At 35.3% G+C, this 20,071-nt stretch overlaps 1 protein-coding gene across 10 annotated transcripts in view; it reads right to left on the reverse strand.

Annotated features, from left to right (window-relative positions):
• Positions 1-20,071, reverse strand: part of LOC147836041 (uncharacterized) — a 305,239-nt gene that overhangs the window by 186,819 nt on the left and 98,349 nt on the right. The gene's annotated exons all lie outside the window — the stretch shown is intronic.

The raw sequence follows: 20,071 nt of genomic DNA on the forward strand, positions 1-20,071 counted from the left end.
AATATATTATAACATTGCTATAAAATTATAAAAAATAAATATTGCTGCCTGGTTTTATTTTTATTTTTTTAAACAGCATTATGCATGTATGAATGTCTTGCATTATGTATTAAATTTGTATTTATTTATACTTTTATAATTTTATTTTTAATTTAATTTAATTTACAGGTTAAATATACACCAATAATCTGTTCTATTATCACTACTATCTGTTTTAAAGTTTGACATTTGGAAATAAATATTTATATTTTTAACAAAATTGTTTTACAACTGTCATTACATATAGTTGAAGTCAGAATTATTAGCCGCCTCTTTGAGTTTTTTTCTTTTTTAAATATTTCCCAAATGATGTTTAACAGAGCAAGTAAATTGTCAAAGTATGTCTGATAATATTTTTTCTTCTGGAAAAAAGTCTTATTTGTTTTATTTCAGCTAGAATAAAAGCAGTTTTTAATTTTTTAAACACCATTTAAAGGTCAAAATTATTAGCCCCTTTAAGCTATATTTATTTAATTGTCTACAGAACAAACTATTATGTTTAGAAATGCGTTGAAATAAATCTGCTCTCCATTAAACAGAAATTGGGGGAAAATAAACAAGGGGACTAATAATTGACTTTAACTGTACATAAACTATGTTATAACCTTTTTGTGATCTATTTTTCAAACCTTTTAAAGCTTTAACTGAAATATTTTCTGGAAAACCTTGTGTTGTGATTCTACAGCAACGCTGAATTTAACCTTGTTAAGTATAATGCTACTTGCCATCTTATACTGTAACTAATTGTGAAATATACAAGAATAGGGTTTTCTTTTTTACGTTAATTTAATTGTAATTACTGAATTAAAGTATTCAATGTAGTGGCATAGAAATCTAAATTCTTTTTTTTGGGCCTCTTCATAGCATCAAAGATCTCACAAACCTCATGCCTTTTTCCCCTCTAAAATATTTTTTTGATCAAAACATGTTGGACATTTTCAAAGCACGGCAGTGACGAAACCATTAGACACAGACTGACAGCTGCATTTTGTCAAATCTTTCTCAGAAGTCCAATCTCTCGTTCATTCTCATAAGTGAATAACAAGATAAATGAGTCTCTTGCTTTGTCTCTCCCAGAGGAATAAGGGTAAAGGATTGTTTATGATTCAGCCGAAGCCTCGTCTCTGTTTCGTTCTGTGTCTGCCCTTATGTTCAACATGGCTGTCATTACAACACCGAGCTGCTGCCTGTTAAGCAGTCTTCACTGATCTAGCCCACTTGTTTGTCTGCACTTAGCAGCTCATCACAGCTGTAGTCCCTCCAAAAGTAACAGGAGAAGCCCTCATCCATCATAAACAACATTCTTTCTTCTTCTCTCTTTGTTTCGCTCTCTTTTTTGTTCAAGTGTCGTCACGAGAGAGAGTGTCAACAAACAGTCACAGGGTCGTGGCAGAGGGTAATGGCATGTTACTTCAGAGGTTTTCCCTTCCTCAACCTCTGGATTCTGGATACGTTTCCTCTTCGGACGTCCCCTCTGGGCAGTCCACTGTAAAATGTGGCTGTTTTTATTCTTAATAATGATGACTTTTTTTACTCAGATATAATTGTAAATGGTCACAATTGACTGAATAATTGAACTGTAGTTAAATCTGAAATTACAAAAAAAAAAAAAAAAAAACATTTTTAATAAATAAAAATTCTCCATTCTTCATGATTCCTTTAGAATCCTGACATGCTAATTTAGTGCAGAATAAACAATTCTTTATCTTAATTATACATGTAAAAAAAGCCTAAAAGTGTTTCATGATATATTTTTAGAAACACTGACACTTTAGTGCAGGGGTGTCAAAACTCGGCCCTGAAGGGCCAGTGGCCTGCATACATTAGCTCCAACTTCCTTTAAAACACCTGCCTGGAAGTTTCTAGAATACATAGAAAGAGCTTGTTAAGCTGGTTCAGGTGTGTTTAATTGGGGTTGAAACTTAAATATGCAGGACACCGGTCCTCCAGGACCGAGTTTGGACACCCCTACTTTAGAGGTTAACTGGACTGAAATAAAAATATTTTTGTAATAAGTATAAACAAAAGTAATTTTAGTTTTATGATTTTAGTTGAACTACCACAATTGGTCTCATATTCATTAAGTACAGTAGCATGCTAAGGTGTGTGTGGAACATACTTACAGTATGTAATTTTTCATTTATTAATTATCTTTTTGGCTTTGTCCCTTTGTCAATCTGGGGTCGCCACTGTCACCGAACCGGTCCCAGTCATTCCCCCCACTGGCCAGCAGAGGTCATCATCAACGGACTTCTAGCATTATGTCATCCACTTACACTGATAGCATGCACACCTTCAGCTCATCCAGTTGATGACACACTCACACATATAAGCAGCACTCTCACACTCACTCATTGCGAAGTCTTGTTCTGCCCCGGCTAACACTACTGAGCTTATCTCATCCTTGCCTGCTTCCCCGTTGTCACCTTGCTTCGATTACCGACCTTGTCCTGCCTGCCACCTGTCTTATACCTTTGCCTGAACCTCGTCTCTGATCCTCGCTGCCTGCCCTTGAACTCTAGCCTGCTTACCGACTCTGATACTAGCCGCCTACCTCTGACCGATGCCTGCATACTCATCCTGTGTTTACCTGCCGCCAGCCCAACGACGATATACAACTGTGTTTGACGTGAGTTCACACATGCACATCTGTGTGCTATTTGTTATTAAACTGTGTTTAATTAAAAATACTGCAAATGGATCCCTCTGTGTCAGCCACTTCGTTACAGCCACAGAGGAATGAATCATCCTTATGTAATTTATTGAAAAATATATATTAAAATAAACATTTACAAACAATTAACTTCTAAAATGTGAATTAAATATAATATGAAGATATGATTAAAAAATAATAAAATAAATGTATTTATACTTTAGTAGAACTGATCGCCTCACAGCAAGAAAGTTGCTGGTTTGAGTCCCAGCTGGGTCAGGTGGCATTTTTGTGTAAAGCTTGCATATTCTTCCCGTGCTGGCGTGGGGTTTCTCTGGGTGCTCCAGTTCCCCCCACGGTCTAAAGACATGCGCTATAGGTGAATTGGGTTAACTAAATGTATGTGTGTGAATACAAGAGTGTATGAGTGTTTCCCAATACTGGGTTGCAGCTGAAAGGGCATCCTCTGTCTCTAAAACATATACTGGATACGTTGGTGGTTAATTCTGCTAGGTCAACCACTGATAAATATGAAAATGAATTGGTGAATGTGCAAGTTTCAAAATAGCATACTTTAATATTGAGCAATAATGTAACTTTGAAAGTAAATATTTTATAAATAATTTTATAATTCAGACATATTTATGATATTGTTTCATAGTATAACTTGGGGCTTTTTACACGCTAATTAGATTTACTTGCTCCATGTTAGGATGGGGATCCATCACATAAGAATAATCATGTTTTGGCGTTTGCAGCATCTAAAATATTAAAGAAAGTCTAAACACAGACCAAAGAAAACGAAGACAGTAGCATTCAACCGAGAGCACGATCATGTTATAAAAACACACAAAACTATTGTATTTCTGTATTCAGTATGTCTCGAGTCTAACATCATGCAGACTGGCTTTATTTTCATTCTTTCATTAAGGTGGAGTTCCATCCACAGCATCTGTAGATCCTCTCAGGCATCAGCAGAGGTTAACAACAACACAATGTCTCACCATCTCAATATCACCTTTATTCAAAGGACATACAACTTACACTTTATGCCTTAGGTTAACCTTTGACATTCAGAGAAAGCTAAGAGAGGGGGGAAACGAGATACACATAGAAAAATAAACGTGGACCTTTTTTCCCCCTTTCTTTCTTTTCTGGATTCCCCCATAATAATGGAATGTCAGTGTAGACCTCTCTTCACACAATGACTAACATTATTTATACTTAACCAATTAGCTATTATCAAGTTGACGGAAGAAATTTATGGTCATCTTTTTTCCTTCTCTGAAAAGATTTAACAGGTTTTAACAGGTATGTCAAGCATTTTATTGAAATGATTCAATGCAAGGAGACAACTGATGCACAATACTGCACCCAGTGTGTCATTGGCAGAGAAAACACACATGTAAACACACACACACACACACACACACACACACACACACACACACACACACACACACACACACACACACACACTCGTGCACGCACACACACACTCGTGCACGCGCGCACACACACACACACACGCGCACACACACACACACACACACAGCAGTGTTCTCTACAGGGACTTCACTGATTGCAGCATATCAGAAATAATGCTGTGAGGCCGAGTCAACTCCCAGACTGAGTCTCTAGCTTTTCATACTTTCTGATTTTTATGCCTGTGGTGACAAAAGTGCAAACATAGTGTGGGAAATGAAAGCAGGAACCCTACGTTCTCTGGAGAATTCAGTCAAATCAGTGGCAGTGAAAGCAGACACTTTTTTTGAGATTCTGAATTCTGTATATGTAACACAACATATCTGTGTCGTCTAATTGTACTTTATAATGATATTTGATGAGATACAGCAATTTTAATTATTTTGATAATTTAATATTTTTTCTTAAAGGAATAGATAATCCAAAAATGAATTCTGACTCACCCTGCTGTTGTTATAGTGCAAAATGTCTTTAAAAAACATGTTAAAACATGTCCTTCTCCCATTCATTTATATATATATATATATATATAAATGAATGGGCGGTCAATAAAATTTTGCATTTATTAGAAACTAAATCTATCTTTTAAAAAAGACTTTTATTTTGTTAGGTTTGAGGTTGACATTATGACTTTGTTTCTGAGTCTATAAGATATGTAGATAGTATTTTTCACAAAAAATTAAGTTCATATATTTAAAGTCCATGTATAAATGATGAGTTATTTGTGTGTGTGTGTGTGTGCATGAATAGGGCTGTACGATTAATTGGAATAAGATCACCATTTCGATTCGACCCTACACATGATCTTTATTCAGCTTTTCTACAATTTCCCCAAATATATTTGCAAGGTCAAGAGAGAAGCGTAAACGCGGTCACACAAGTCTTCACAGCAATGTGGACACCTCCAAATGGTGTTGAAAGAGTCACATACAGTATTTATAAGGTATAATTGACCCAGAAAAGTTATATATGCTTTAATGTAATGATGTATTTGTGGCCACGAAATCACGCGTGACTGACCACTTTTTTACTACAGAAAGGACGCACATGTGCCCACCAGTGACGCCTATGGGTCGATCACACTGAACACGATTTTCTGTTCCAAAAATGGGAAGCGAACCAGCACAGTTCCCCTTTTAAGTCGCAATAACTGAATAAGCTGGGTATTGTGCGAGAGTGTTGCTGTTGATATTGGTATAATTTTAATATTTATGTAAACTGTGAGCGACAGCGCGCAACGGCAAAAACGCAAAGGTGCAGCAGGCAGTTAAAATGTGCACAGGGCGCATTAGCAGTACGCAAAACGCTCACTACCGTTAGTAAACCGACAAAATATATATATTTTTTTTTCAAAGTGACGGCAGCCATGACATGAGCCGTATTCTGCAGCAAAACTGAAACTGAAAGCACTCACATCATTTAAATGATCATATCACATTTTAGAGTTATGATTACGACAAGCATATGTTGTTTTTTTTCATTCATATCGAATACAAAGTGTTGTGCATGTAAATAAATGTTTTATAGAGTCACTATAATTACTCTAACCTCTATAAAGTTGAATATATAATGTTGAATGATAATGACAAATGTCTGACTTTACCTGTAAAAAAAATTTCTAATAATGTTGTCAATGACAAATGACCAAATGATGATTCAACTTTAGAATTATCAAGAATTATAGTTGTATTCTGAGGTCATCACTTTCCTGTGCATTATCAAACAGGACATCAAAGTCTGTTCAAATCCACCATTCCAAGTCTATACAAAACTTGGAGTTTTAATTAACTGTAGACCCACAAATAGGTCTCATTTTGTTATTGTTGTTTTACCATATGTTTGATAAATAACGGTAATAATAGCCTACTCATATTAACCTTTATTTTACATCTTCAGAATCGCGAGAAAATCGTGATCTTGATTTTTAGCAAAATAAATCGTGATTCTCATTTTAGCCAGAATCTTACAGCCCTATTCGTGAACCTTCCCTTTAATCCAAAATCTGATGGGCTAAAATGGTTTCAGCTTGAAAAAAATCAAAGCAAAGCTGACTTTAAAGTTAACGGTATGATGCCGGAATTGCAGTTTGCTTGTGAACGAGATGATGTGTCAATTGTGCGTTGAGCGAAGAGGCACATGCCCACGTATACAAGCAAACTTAACGTACCACATCATTTACAAACAAACACTACCCACATCTGAAACAAACAAACGTTTGACTGTCTACCACAAGAGAGCCGAAACCTAATATTTAAGACGTCTGTTTCAGACCACAGCCCAAAGTTTATCACACTTACGCACACACACACATTTAGGCAAAAGGTCCTGACACACATATGTGAGGCCTAACACTTTCTCAATAACATCCAGCATTCCTCCACAACCCAGATCATCGTGTTACAAGATACCGGATCACAGAAAGGAAGATAATAGAAGCAAAAGAGCGAGCGAGAGAGAGATAGAAAGCAACACTGAATTGTGGGTGACAGCACAAGACGTTTTTTTTTTTTTTTTTTTTTTTTTTTTTTTTTTTTTGCGGGGTTTGTGAGTGTCAGCCCATTAAAGATGTGAGGCTGGCATTCGTCTTTATTGGAAACATCTGTGCAAAGGAATGTTCTTCTCTGGTAAAACATTCCAAATACTGTCCCAGAGCCAGAAACTTTGGTGTTAGTCTAATTTAAGCAGCATGTTGGGGAGAGCTCTTCAGGCTTTGATCACATGAGGATCGCTCGCTACAAATTGAACAAACCCCAAGCTGAAGTCCTGAAGGATCACAACCGTGGATTTGCTGAATTAAATGCTCGGTTGAACACAGTCCGCACATGAAAAGGAAAGTTGCTGTGACGAATCAGATTGTGGGGTTTTTACCTAGCCAACAGGTCCATTCTTTATTATTGCTTTTAAACTTAATCCATGCCTGGGCGGCAGCTCTGTAAAGTGAAGTCGCTGGGGGATGAAGGATCATGTGCTGAGGGGAAACTTGCAAAAATCACCTGTCTGTCTAACACCAAACATACCAGGCCAAAACCCTTGAGGAACAACTTACAGGTAAAAACTAGCAGCTTGACTTTCCTTTTAATAATTCAGATTTTTTTCGTCTTCCCTTGTCGATTTACGAATATGAGTTCATACATAAAACGCTTTAATCTCAATTTGTGTTTAGGCTCAGCGTGAATCCCTCACACTTCCAAAAGCACAATGTGCTGATATACGCAAAGAGCAGGTTCCCTTCTCTCGGGTGGACAGCTCACTTGACGTTTGGCAGCGCATGTGACTTTCTGGCCTGCTTTATTGTGCCATGGGTTCCTATTCCCATCTGTTAAATCGAAACATGCTGGACAGGAAGGAGCGCTGAATATTTTTTTGTGCAGAAGCACACATCCTTATGGAAGAGTGAATTACACAGATCCTATAAATGCAACAGTGTTTAGCATGTGTGTAAGCAAAACTGATATATAAAACAGATATGGAAACATATTCATTCACATAACACACAAAATAAATTTAAAAACATCACCTTGGGTCTTTTTTAATAATCCCAAATCCGTTTACAATATACCAACAGTCATTGCCATATCTGATCACAAATACTAGCAAATTGCAATACTGTGGAGTGTATCATTTCAAGTAGCTGTTTTCCATTTTAATTTATTTTAAATGGTAATATATTGCTGCAATGACAAAGCTAAATTGTCAGCCCCATTACTTCAGTCTGCAGTGTCAGATGATCCTTCAACAATCGTGATGGCTTGGTTATTATTAGGGCTGCATTATCATTTTATAATTCGCAGTAGTCACATCACAGGATTTGCAATGCTGAGTCTGTATTATAATTTTTTGAGGCCTGTGTAATGTTAATAACTTTAATAAAGTTAAATTTTATTAATTTTTTTCTATTTTTATTTTTCAATTACTGTACCTTGAGGTTAAATACTGTTAAATACTGTTAAATGCGGAATACTATAAAACATTGTTTATTTCAATTATAACTTTTTAATTACTGTATTAATATATCAATTTGTTTATTAGATTTTATGCAGATGTTCCCCTGATGTTGTATTTTTAATATGTTTTATATATATATATATATATATATATATATATATATATATATATAAATATATATAATAAAAACATTCTAAATGTCTTTACTGCCAATTGATTAAACAATTCATTTGTTGTCATCATACTGACCCCAAACTAATCGTAAATATATTCAATATATTCAATATTACAGATTTATTTATTTTTTTTTTTTTTAGCTCTAAACAGTTTGTATTTGTAAACATAGAAGGGGTCAGGCTTCTGTTGATGGTTTTACTTTTATTTGAAGTTTTAGCATGCATGCAGTAGCCTTAGTCCCAGAGACATCCAAAGGCAGAAGTGCGAACCGCAGCTAAATGTTTACACGTTTGAAAACAATAAAAAATACTGTAAAATTCCGAGATGCACATAATATCTGTGTGTGGCACTTAACGGCTCCTTCACATACACACGCATCAAGCAACTGAAGCAGAGCATGAAGGTAAACAAACAGCGGCTTACCATAAGCATTTTATCAATCATTTCTTTTAAACACTGTTAGCATTAAGAAGGAACATAGAAACGTTATCTGATTTACATTAATAGCGCAGATGTGAATGCGTCTGAAATGTTCTGATTGGCTGGAGTAAACGTCTCACGTCAGCGCGTTTTAATCATAAATGTGCTCTTTCCGGCAATTTTCCTTTTGCGTACACACAGCGCAGCATTCCAAATTTTCAAAAAGGGCCTGTTCAGACATACAGATCTTTCCAGAAAATTGCTGGTGATGTTCCGGAAAGGTCTGTATGTGTGAAAGGGTTAATGTTGCAAAAATTTGGAGATATTGTTTTGTTTTGAAAGCAGGCTTTCTCACTTTAGTATTATAACTGTATGTCAAAGCTATATACTGTGCCACCTTAGCATTCCTTTAAGCACAGGACCCATTCCAAAATATAATAAATTCATGTCTAACATTCCAGCTACACATACTGAACATGAGCAGGGTGAAAGCACTTGGTTCCTCTCCAGTTCATCAGAACTTGGCATGGCACTTTCATACAGTAACAGATTTGCAATATTCAGCTTTTTAGAATGTGCCAAGCAGATCACAGCAAGCTTGACATTTTCCTTCATATTCATTTGCCAGTCGTAGATTGAACCACCACACCAACTCCTAGCCAATAGCCATTATCGATGAGTCCAAACACAGTGTCTAGATGCCAAGGTAAAAGCAGGAAAAGATTGAAATCTGTTTTTCTGAATTAGCCACCACAAACAAACACACAGCGTCTCAGAAAACGCTGTCAGAGGCACACCACATGCCTTTATGACCACGCCAGCAGCAATAAACACAGTACAAATGTGAACTGTCAGCTAAGCATTTGCAAATACTATGTCTTTACTTTAATTACGTCCCAGTCATGGTCATGCAAACTCTCGCTGGAAGTCAGTTTAATTGAAGGCTTGGACGTGTGCACTGTTGTTTACTGAACATAAAATGCCTCCCGAAGACACGTCGGGCAAGTGTTAGTGTTTAAACACAGACACTGCTGTCAGCCACACTAAGACACACTGAGTGGGATGATAATTGAAGGGACATAAAGTAAAGCAAAGACAAAAAGATGAGATGAGAGTGCAGAGTTTACGACCTGGATAAACAAATGCTGGCCTCAGTGTAAACACAGCCGACCTGCAAAAACACTGAGGACAGTTGCCACTATAGAAATGTCCACAGTGATAAGGACTGCGGGTTTGCTAAAGGACAACGCCCAAGACCAAACTCTAGCTCTGAGGCGGCCGTTAAAAAGACCGCCAGTCCAAAGGCGCCACCAAGGAGAACCATAACAAACCATCTCCACAAACTTGAACTTCCATGAATTTACTAAATTAGCATTGACATTCACATCAAAACACTTCTCTGAACCAATGCTGTGGATTTACATTGTTTTCAGCAACTGCAGCTGCTGGTTTGATGAATTCAGTGTTTTCAAAACCTTAAGAAATTTGATTTCATTTCAGTGCACAATTCAAAAATATCCATATAATATTTATATATTTATACTACACTCCACAAATTCACACAATTTTATTCTATTTTCAAGACTTGGACTAAACCACTTATCTGACGTCTTTACAAACTTTTTGAAACATTTTGAGTGTATATGCATCCAATAAATAGACAGAATATCTGCATTTGCATTCTGAAGACTTAAAGATTTGAATCAATTACTGTAGCATTTGTTTCTAAAGCCACGTTGAAAATTGTCTACTGACTTTATTCTGCAATGTGGAAGTGCGCATCTTTCTGCGATTGCTTCAGATCTTCTGATTTAGTTTCGTATTGAAGAAGTGACAAGGAATAACAAATGTCAGAAAAAAAGGTCACTGTGGCTCAGTGGTTAGGATTGTCGCCTCACAGCAAGAAGGTCGTTGGTTCGAGTATATGCTGGTATAGTTGGAAGTTTATCCTGCTGACGCAACCCTTGATAAATAAGAGACTAAGCCAAAACAAAATGAATGAACGAACGAACGAACAAACAAACAAATGAATTAGTTAATGTAAAAGTTCAAAAACTTGCTCTACAAACAAGTATGTTTATGACTAAACACTACCTGACAAAAGTCTTGTTGCCCACCGAAGTTTTAGAAACAAACATTAACTTGCAGTCTAGTTGATCAATTGGTATCAGAAGTGGCTTATACGAAAAACAAAGGCCTCTAGATTGTGCTTCTTTTACCAAAAAAAAAATATGATCATGCCTTGATTTTTAATTATTTAATTAGGACAGTAAGGTCTGACTTTGCTATTGTCAAAAAAAAAGTCTTGTCACTTAACAGAAATAATGTCCAGTATAGAATATAAAGTCATGGCGCAGTGAAAAAACAAATAATTTTGTGTATGATTTCTATGAACTTGGAGGACTGCATTCATACATCTCCGCAATGACTCAAATAACATATTACAACACAACTTTGTTGTGGAGGCTGAAGTACAAGAAGGAGCACTACCCTGATGAAGAACTTGCCCTCTCCTGTGGTTTGTATTTTAATGGGCAACACAAATGTCCTCATACCTCATGCTGTTGATGTTGCCATCCACTCTGCAGATCTCTTGCATGCCCCATACCGAATGTTATGATTTTTCTTGGGTCCATGCTGGTTCCAATAGCTCTTCTGCAGTATGTGTGATGATTGAGATGCAGTTCAACAGATGATTCATCTGAAAAAAATCTAGCTTCTGCCACTTTTCCAAATGATCAACTAGAAGTCAAGTTATTACTTGTTGCTCTTATAACTGGGATCATCGACAAGACTTGTCAGGTAGTGTACATAAAAATAAAAATAATATAATTACGAAATACCAATTTGCAACATCAAGCAGTATAATGAGCTGTTTTTTATGGGTAAAATCAATGGAAGTGAATGAGACCAGTAGTATTGAGCCAATAAGGTTCCAATGGCTGCTTCAGCTCTTATTAGATGAATAAGGTTAATATCGCCTTGACAAATGCTAGTATATAAAAATGCCTGGTAAGAGACGATTTTTGTATTAACAACAAAAACAAATATTTACTACAAACAAGTTCAATCACAAATCCACTCACATTTGAAATCTGCAGTTGCACATTTGGAGTCATTAATTAGCTCCTTTGACAGGCACAGATTTGTTGTCTTGTCTTACAATGCCTAACAGCAAAATCAATCATTTTCTCTGTCTTTGCCTTGAGGCACTAATGAGTAATTGACATTTCTCTAAAGTTGAGAAACACTCAATCCTCAAACGTTCTCATCCTCTGCCCCATCATCTCTCTCTTTCTCTCTCTCTCTCTCTGCTCCATCTTTCACCAGTTGTGCTTATTACAAACGCATGTTGCTCTCAGTTTGCTTGTGAGTGCTGGTATTATGAAGTGATATCCAACTCTCACGCTGAACAAATTCGCAATGCACTTCTCCAGATTTCAGAAGAATTAAGTGGCAGACGGCATTGTTCTCTTTATATCTAATACCTTCTACCTAACCGGGGCCTTATAGCCAGCCATTCACCTTTTGTAAAGCTAGGTCTTTGAGTCCTCTGGCCACTAATAGGTTTGTGTTGACGTATAAGTGGAATTCTTGCAACGACGCCGGGACGCTGAGACCAGGCATTGGACTGTTATCGATGTGCCTATCAGGGCCAGACTGCAGGGTCCAGTTTCAGCATGAGTGCGGGGATCTCGGCCGGGAAGGGATTAGCCAGGAGGCCATGCTGAGCGATGCAGAACATTTGAGAAGGCTGAAGCCGGAGAGGGGTGTGAGACAGAAACAGGACATGTGACCTTGGGGAATAGACAAGGGTGGAAAACTAGACAGGTCATTACATTAATCTGTGGCCGCATGGTATTGCAGGCATTTGTTTGAGGAATAATAATGAGAATGAAGAAATATGATCGCAGAGGCGCTGGCAAAAAGAGCAGGATTACAGATTTCCGAGTGCAAACATGTTCACTAATATGACCTACCATATCAGAGACAGAGCTGATGTGACCCCTCATTACTCTTTAAAATAGTGCGGCTTGAGTTTGCTTCACATTTGTTGCTGGCAACTTTTCATTCTGTCAGCACTGATGGTTCTGTATAAGTACACATACATACTTATAGATCCTTTGTAATGATGGTATACTATTAGTAACTTACAATACAACACGTAAAATAACAATTACGTCAACACACACGTATATACGCGCGCACACACACGCTTCCGCATCTATTCAACCCTCCACCAAGTCAGAACAGGCTGTCACTTCAATCAGCCGGGGGTCAAGGGTCAGCAGGGTCAAATACCTGACCCCCTCTGTCAGAATGATGGGCAATGGTCAGTGTCTCATTCCTCACCCTGATTCTCATGCTCAGGCTTCCGATGATATTTTTATTTTAAACGTTTTTTATGTATTTATAAATAAACTAAGAGTAATATTTAGTATCATTTCATTGAATTTGGAGTAACGGCAATATAAATAATCATTCAAATGTTAACTCACCGAAAAATGAGAGAAAGTTGTCATCATTTACTTTTCCTTGTCATTCCAATCCCATACATTTTTTTTTTGTTAGTAAATCAAGGATCAAGTATAAGAGATTTATGTCTATCCTTTAAACGCTTATGTACACAAAACTCACCAAAAATCTGACTAAATGTTAAAGGGTACACGCTAATGCTAGTAATAATAATAATAATAATAATAATAATAAAAGTGGTAGTAATAGAAGTAGTAGGAATAATAATAATAACAACAACAACCACAACAACAATAGTTGTGGTAGTAGGAATAATAATAATAATAATAATAATAATAATAAAAGTGGTAGTAATAGAAGTAGTAGGAATAATAATAATAACAACAACAACCACAACAACAATAGTTGTGGTAGTAGGAATAATAATAATAATAATAATAATAAAAGTGGTAGTAATAGAAGTAGTAGGAATAATAATAATAACAACAACAACCACAACAACAATAGTTGTGGTAGTAGGAATAATAATAATAATAATAATAATAAAAGTGGTAGTAATAGAAGTAGTAGGAATAATAATAATAACAACAACAACCACAACAACAATAGTTGTGGTAGTAGGAATAATAATAATAATAATAATAATAATAATAATAAAAGTGGAAGTAATAGAAGTAGTAGGAATAATAATAATAACAACAACAACCACAACAACAATAGTTGTGGTAGTAGGAATAATAATAATAATAATAATAATAAAAGTGGTAGTAATAGAAGTAGTAGGAATAATAATAATAACAACAACAACCACAACAACAACGACAATAGTTGTAGTAGTAGGAATAATAATAATAATACTAATAATAATAATACTACTAATAATAATAATAATTCTAACGAAGCATGATCAAATTATAAGTTTTACTGTATTTTGTTAAGCTGTTCTAAACCTGCATTCCTTTAAGTTTTTTCTTCAGTATTATAAAACAGTATACATTTTGAAGAATGTAGGTAACAAGCTTTTTTTTGTCCCCACTGACTTCTGCAATGCTATTTTCCAGCAACTTTATTCACTGATGCAAAGGAACGCACAGAAGCTCACGCCACACACTTGTCTTTTTCCAGATATGGAAAATGAACAACATGCCCAGTTTGTTTACTCACGTTAACAAGATAATCTGCGAGTCGGTAGCAATTTTTACAGCTCTGTTTTCACAGCCTCTGGAGCAGTAAAGCGCTCAGGTAAAAAGCAGAGTGATTTGTTTTTAATGAAGAACAGAGACGGGGGACAGTATCCTGGGGATCCCTAATGAAAGGCTACACCGCACTTTGAAGAGTTTTACGGCTTGCACAGCTTTGAGTAAATCCAAACTAAATACTTATTATTTGAAAAGGTATTAAAAGGGCAGACTCTGTAATGTGAAGGGGTCTGGTGGTGATTAGTGAACAGGACGGGAATCACAGTTAGGAATTTCATCTGAATACCCCGGCCCTCTTGGAATTCCCTCACCTGTTGGGCTCAATCCTGCTGCACTGCTTAAACTTTATCTGAGATGCTATAAGCGTCTTTCCATTATCTTGCATTTTCATTATAAATTTGTGCAAGACTTTTGCAATATATTCTAAATGTTGATAATAAGCAATTGGAAAATCAAAGCACTTCCATCAACCAAGTGTTAACTGCAGCCAATGTACTAGCCTCTATATTTAACAGAAGGAGATGTAAACACATCAAACAATCAACTTCCACTCTAAGACTTTTTTCCAATTTCTTTTGTGTTCCTGACTCCACTTGAAGCACATTTTGAGTTTTTTTTTTTATTTTAACGATAACCTATTCCCTGCAAAAAAATGCTTTCTTACTTTGATTTTTTTTTTTTTTTTTGGTTTCTAGTTTCAGAAATAATACTGTATGCCAAAATTAGGTGAGTTTTTCCTTAAAACATGAAAAATAATATGCAAATGGGGTAAGCTACCTTATCTTGTTTTTCCTTAAGACATAAGATTATTTTGCCCCATTGGCAGATGCTTGTTGTAAGGAAAAACTTAATTTCGACATTATTTTTTTAAAACAAGACAATATGTTTTGCTTTTTTGAAAATGCCTATTGATTTAAGAATTATAAAACAAAAATCAGACAAAAAATAAGTAAGAAAAGCACTGCTTGCAATGTTGTCAAAAAGGTTTACCAAACAGTTTTTCAGTTTTTTCTAGCAATATTATGAGGTATCGTGTAATTGTTTAATTTTTTTTTTTCCTGATTAGGGAATTTAAATTGGAGAATTTGCTGTTAAAATGTCTAACCGCTGTTATGAATTGTTTCTCTGCAATACAAAACTTAAATATAAAAAATAAGGTTTCATTGAGATGTATTGTATGTGATTGGATGGTTGTCTGCCCACACTGTTAGACATTTCAAAGGGTTTTTACAGTAACTTACTGGCAACACTGTTGCCAGTAAGTTACTGTATTTTAGATTTACAGTATACAACTGTAAATCCGTTTACAGCATGTTACCGTAGTGTCTGAAAATGGTTAACTACTGTAAAAACCTAAGTTAACAGTTAGCTACTGTAAACCTTTTAATTTTGTCCTAAATATTTTATAATATAATTTTATTAATATTATTTTAATACTATAGACCTAAAAAAGACACAATTACAAAATATTAACAAAATAAACACTCTTTATTTAAAACACTGGAGATGCTTAAAACAAGCTTAAAAATGTGTAAAAACATTACATTGCAATCATTCAAAATATTTTATTTTAAGAAAAAAAAACATTGAAAATGACAAAGCACATTAACATACATGTACAAAACTAATTTAAGTGTCTGACCTGCATATTGTTGAGAAAAAAAACCCCAATTGTACTAAGTACTACTGACATTAAACCAGACACAATTACAAAATATTCCATTCTTTAAAACATTAATAATGCTTAAAGCATTTAAGGAAAATGTGTGAAAATTACATTAAGCAATAAAATCAACACATTAAAAATAAATAAATCACACAAAGCACTAGAACATATATGTACAATAAAAATGTAAACTTCTGAATTGCATATTGTTGGAAAAATAAATATTTGTAACTATTAGCCGACTCAGAAACAACCCAACTTTAAAATATTACTAATTCTGGTGTCAAATGCTCAACAAGGTCTGAATTCACATGTTCAAATGCAATTCATCTTTATTTCTATTGCACTTTTACAATGTAGATCAATGATGTCAAAGCAGCTTAACATAGAAGTTCTTGTAAATTGAAGCTGCTTCAGTCCAGTTTTCAGAATTTAAGCAGTAAATGTTACTGCTGAAAGTCCAAACACTGAAGAGCAAATCCACCGATCCACCAATCGTAGCCAAGCGATCCAGTGGCGACAGTGGCATGGAAGAAACTTCACCAACTGACGAAAGTGTAGAATAAAATCCCTTGAGAGATACCAGGCTCAGTTGGGCACGACCAGTTCTTCTCTAGCCAAACTTGTGCAAGGCCGCAGTCTAGGCACCGGAGGCTCGAAAGTTCACCAGTGGGTGGTCAGGCTGGCCCATTGGATCAATGCGGAAACTCATTGATCACGTGTGTCTTTTAGGATTCACTCCTCCATGACCACCACAGCATCTGGTCAGGATTTGGCCCAGTCCAGGATTATGAAGAACTCTGGATAAGGACAAACAGACTAACATAAGCATAGAAGAAGCTTGTTTAAAAAAAATAAATCATATACTGGTTAATTATTTTGAAGCATGGCAGCTAGGTTGGGGTAGTTTTCAGCTGGTACTGAGCAACTGGCTCCTGCTCATAACCTGCTCACTACCATGTTTAAAAGATAACTAACCAGAATGTCCTGTTTATTTTTTTTCCCTAACAAGGTTTTACAAAAACATTGTAGCATTTGTGATGGGTTGATTCACTGCAGGACAGATTAGACTATTTGTTTTATGTATTCCTAATAAACTAAAACTGACTGAATACTGATACAACTATTGAGAGTGTCTCACCTAATCCAAGTTCTCAGTTAGCTGGTGAAAGAAGGATAACTCACTGTTGTTCATGGTTGTCATTCTCTTCACTACTTCTCCTGCTATCTTCTGGCTCACTCTGGTTGTTGCTGTGCATTTTGTTTCATCCTCTGGAATTATTTATACAAAAAATTTTATTATTTTATTTATTACAAAATATTTAGGCAACATGAAATGGGGAAAAAGACATTTAATACATAGACAAATGCATGTATCCCAATACTAATTATTGTATTTTGAAATGTCTGACCCATGACAGACCTCAATCTGCTCAAAATATTATAAACAAAGATGAAAAAAACCCTACTAAATGGTTTAATAAAAAAAGGAAAAATATTTTTTATTTAGCTAGCAACTAAACATGTGACACATTTTGTATTAAAAGTAACGTTACTATATTGAGAAACAAATAGATGTACAGTACTTACTGTTGTATGAGGTCCAGTTTGCACAGGCAGGCTCCCAGTATTCTATATTGAGACCATAAAAAAGCCAAAAATACAGATAAGAATACCATGCTACAATCCACAACCTCCACACAACTTTTTTTTTATTTGTTTACCTTGGTTGCTTACTGGTCTTGCTTATTTTTTAAGCATAAGGCTGTGCTGATCAAGATGTTCCTCTGAAATGCTGTTTGTTTCTTCAGACAAAACCTGCTGCTGTGCCAGTGCCATATCTAAACAGAAAAAAATATAATGGTAACAATTATGTTAAACCAAATGTCAAGAGTTGTGATAAAAAAATAATTAGCAAACAATAAATAGTAAAAAGATGGTTATTAGCATAATGCATAGAGGTAAAATTGGTTTTATATTAGCAGATTCAGACTTCCCCCTTAATAATTTAATTTCAAAAAAGTATTATTTGCAAACTCTAAATAGCGAAATCATTTTAGCAGCTAATGACTATCAAAGTACAACATGCTCAAGGTCAAATAAACAATGTTAATGTTGATTTCAAGTCATACTGGCATGCTAATTCTGATCGAATATTCAAACTAACATGGTAAACAGTATATAGTCTTCTAAATGAACGAATGTGCGAAAATAAAACCAACTTTACCTCTATGCATATTGTATAGATTTACGTTAACGTTCTTATAGGTTACGTCGCGATGTTATTTTCTCAAGCTAACGTTATAAGTTAAGTTACTCTAAACCAGAGAAAAATAAGTTCACAACATCTAATATATATATATAGTATAAATCAATATAAGTTAAACGTTGCATGTTAAAATGAGTGAGTCCAATTCAGTATAAACTTAGCTCAGTTTAGCTAACAGTTAACATTACCATTTTAAGATCGCTTCAGCCAATGTTGCCGAGCAAACAAATGCTAATAGAGGTGCTCAAATCAATGTCGAGTGTTGTCAGCACAGACAGACGCGCTTTTACCTGGATTATTTGATGGTCTTTCATTCATATTCTTCTGGGGGAAAACACTCTCTGCCGGACCGTTGTCTCGTGCTAAGTGTCCTCCAAAACTGTCTGCATACCTCTGGTTCCCTCCTAAACCAAAACCCGCTGCAACACCGGTTCCTATGTAAATAAATAAAAAGATATGACGAACAATGGCTAATAGTCATAAACAGTCTTATTTAAAGTAATAGTAGTGTTAATGTAATAAATTAAATAAAGGTAACATCTTAATAGATGATATATTTCTCAAATAACGCCAAGCCAGAGAAAATAATAATAGCCAACTTTATACTTTACTTTGTTCTATTCTCGTCCACAAAACATTCTGTAAAATGAAACACTGCCTCAGCTTACCAGTGTAAAGTTTGATAAATCCAGTATGTTCTTCAGGCACACTAATAAATTGTCCTCCAGAATTGCTCCAGGGTCCTCAGGCAAAATGTGGTGCAGAGTAGTCGAATCGCCGCAAGGTGGCGTTAAAGCAGTTGTGGAAAATACAGTGTAATACACGAATTTTTACAAATACAGTACATCGCTGTATATGTTGTTCGACGTCACACTAAATTCCCATAATGCAACGGTAAATACAGTTATTTACCGTAAAAGGAATTTGCAGTATTACACTGGGTGAAATACAGTAAATAACTGTATAATTTACAGAAATGTCTAACAGTGCAATTGAGTAGCTTTACTTGGACAAAGCAAAATTAAGACCTATTTAAAATTATTTAAGACCTACAACACAATATTGTAGCAAATTTAAGAGGTTTTAAGGTCTAAAATTTAGTTTTTGAAATTTAAGACATTTTAAGACACTGCAAAGTACACCATATATACTTACTCATACATATATCATTTTTGTGTTGTTGTTTGGAACGTTGCAACTGTGCAGCTATGCAACTGCAGTTTTTTTTTCCATTAATTTATATTTTATATTTTTATATTTTACAATGCACAAGTGCCCGATGTAGCCCCTAAAGCATCATGGACCATGGAAACAGATTCTGTCAATTTATGTATTGCTATAGCTGATCATATGATTTATTTATGTACACATAAATGACGTAAATTGTAAAAAAAATATTTTCAGTTTTGCTAAATATAACTATTTTAAATTGTCTTAAAAACCACATCACTAAAAATATGTTGCAATACATAAAATGGGGATTTCAAGAGTTCACACTTAGCTGATAATTGATTAGAAGCTTGTTTGGCATGCTGTACCAGGAGAGAGCCCTGAGCTCATAAGATCCTTGAGCCTGGGGCCCCCTCCCGATTGCAAGGCGAGAGGGGAGTTTGAGCTCTGGTAGATCTTGAGAACTCCTCTGCTGTTATAGATAATGAACAGATACTGATTGCTCTTAAAAGATAACTACTTACTAGGAGCATGTCTATGATGCCAATTTGGATAAGTCAATTAACTTAAGT

The sequence above is a fragment of the Danio rerio genome, chromosome 7 (genome assembly GCF_052040795.2).
Source record: "Danio rerio strain M-AB ecotype USA chromosome 7, GRCz13ab, whole genome shotgun sequence".
Lineage (NCBI taxonomy): Eukaryota > Metazoa > Chordata > Actinopteri > Cypriniformes > Danionidae > Danio > Danio rerio.